Source organism: Tenrec ecaudatus, chromosome 6 (assembly GCF_050624435.1).
Source record: "Tenrec ecaudatus isolate mTenEca1 chromosome 6, mTenEca1.hap1, whole genome shotgun sequence".
In the NCBI taxonomy this organism is placed as follows: Eukaryota; Metazoa; Chordata; class Mammalia; order Afrosoricida; family Tenrecidae; genus Tenrec; species Tenrec ecaudatus.
In genome coordinates, this window is record NC_134535.1 from 44,043,579 (window position 1) to 44,046,281 (window position 2,703).

At 33.1% G+C, this 2,703-nt stretch overlaps 1 pseudogene; it reads right to left on the reverse strand.

Annotated features, from left to right (window-relative positions):
• Window positions 1-580: 580 nt before the first annotated feature.
• LOC142452015 (U5 spliceosomal RNA) lies at window positions 581-674 on the reverse strand (annotated as a pseudogene).
• Between the last annotated feature and the right edge of the window lie 2,029 nt (window positions 675-2,703).

Sequence of the window (2,703 nt, forward strand, 5' to 3'; positions counted from 1 at the left end):
GTAGAAATTGTTGAATTTCTGTATGTTCTGATGTGTATATGTCCCACAACATAAACAAAAATAATTTTTTTAAAGACAGTCCTCAGAGATACTGAATTTAGCAACACATTTATGATACCATTTCCCTCTCACCCTCTCTGTCCTAATTTATTTTTGCCACACATTATTCACAGGATAATATTTATCATTAAAATCACATATTCCTATTGGATGGCAGCTATGTATTAGCGAATTTATATGGAAATGATGTTGGGTATATGAGAAGGTTTATATTTTTCATAATATTCTTTTAAAAGCTAGAAGCAAAGCTTGAATTTATAAGGCTTCTTAATTGCTCTTGTTGTGTTAAATAAATCATATCTCCATGCTGACAGCCTTTCTATTTAATACTAGTGTTGTGAATGGAACCCACACCTGAGTATATAACACAGAATGAGGAATATAGTGTAGGGCATAGTTGATAATGGAATTTAGAAAACTTGACAATTTAAAAAAGTGCTTTCATGTAAAAAAATGTCACAGAATACAGTCACCTTTTCTTCAATGTACTTCAGGGTTGTAACTTTTTTCTTTCTTTTTTTTAAAATTAGTTACAAACTCTTACTTGTTCCTCTCCATGGAAATCTTCAGTAAAAGGCGAAAGATTTATATGATTTGAAGAGAAACCAGAGTATAAGGGTTGGAACTTTTGAAAAGGGAGTTAGCTATACTTATGTAACATTCTCTGAGGTGGAAATCTTGTTTTAAAAATTAATCCTAATGCATTAGTGTAGTTTTGTTAAGTCTAATGTAAAACTATGAATTTGGATTAGAGAAATCTGGCCAGTTAGCTTATTTTTTATTTAATATTTTATTGGGGCTCAGACAATTCCAAATTAGCTTCTTACTGAGAGGTAAATGTTAAATAAAGATGCTGGAAAAATGTTTTCATTGCCACCAACACCAATCTAAAAGAAAACTCTTAGGAGCTGGTCAAATTAAACGAATTGTAATTACTATTTTTGACCAGTAGTTACTACTATATGTCCATCTAGTGAGAGATGATGGAAATCTAATCGAATGCTGTATAGTTTATACTGAGAACACGCAGTCAGGTAGAGACAGAGAGAACTAAACAATCATTTCAAATGTGATGAGCGAAAACAAAAGAAAGCCTTTCTGAGGGCACGTCTAGGTATAAGAAAGCCTTTCTGAAGGCACGTCTAGGCATAAGAAGGAGGAACAAGTGACTGCAACCTCAGGGGAGGAGGCTTAGAAAGTGGCTATGAAAGAGTTTCAAGAGGTAAACTGTTCGCTTGGAGGAAAACGTTGGGATCGCACTTTAGGCTGGGAACAGCGTGGGCACCCATCCAAAGACGTGAAAAATATTGCATCTAAACGCAAGCGCATCCTTGCGCGCTGGTCTCCATGTTAGGAACGTAAGACATGGAGACAGATAACGAGCGGTTAGGGTGGAGGGTCAAATTATGAAAGATCTTAGGCACTGTCAGGAGACAAAGGTATTGGAGGGCATTAAGAGCTCATAGATAGATGTAGGGGATATGTTGTATTTCAGCAATATCATGCTGATATTAAAAGGAGGGATTTAATATGTACACATTAATTCTTGTGACATTTTAAGGCAAAGAAGTTAGTGCACAACAAAAGTCATAGCATGCTCAACACATAAAGCCGATTGAGCTACATTTTAGTGAATGCTGGCTTCATAGTTTCAGATGATGAAAATGGAGTTTTTGCTTATGCTTGGCGCACTGCCCAGGGAAATTAACATATGGTGCTCTAATTGCATTTTTATCTTGCCCTCTGCTGCTGGTTTGTGATTTTTTTTAAGTATCATATCTTATACTTGCACTTTAAAAAATAGACTATCTGATGCCAGGATTTAATATCTGTGAGTAAACAAATGAGTGGATAAATCAAGAACAGTGAAATCCAATACCTTCTTGTGTTTTCTTGAAAAACATGTTCAGAAATTGACCAAGTAATGATTCTTTAACTCAGTGTCAAATCCCTCCATTGCTTTATCATCTACTGGATGGCCCACCTAGATTTATAGGTAGTAAAGAAATGCAGTTTATAAATTTTAAATACTTTGAGCACTATTAAATAGACTATATTTAGATTTATTTAGCACACTAGTATTTCAATAGCTTTCTTTGTTAGAAGACAAAAAGTAATGTGTTTTATTTTTCAGTAGAAGAGGAATAATAATAATACAGAGTGAATTTTCCATAATTCTGTTGACAACCTTTAAGCATGTATATTCTTAGAGGTAAAAGAAAAATACCAGAACAAATATTAAGGGAATCAGAACAAAACAGGTGTGCAAGGTCTGTTCTCATGAAAAGAAGTGGTTGAATCTGCTTAAGGGATTTCTCTCTTAAAGTGGCCTAAAGTTCAGGGCCTTCAACTATCAGAAGATCAAGCTAATAATTCAGCTAATGCAACATAACAAGAAATATTTATTTTTAAAGATAAAATAACAAAGTAATTAGACTTTATATCTTTAATTCCATATTTGATGAAGAATAAAAACATATTCATTAATATTATAAACATGATTGTTTCTTTGTCTTCCATATACATTGGTGAAGGTGTTTCAGTCTTTCAAACAAAAGTTCAAGATTTTAAATAAAAAATAAAAGCAAACAACAAACTTATACAACATATCTGTCATTCACTTTAATAAAAATTGTCAGTTTA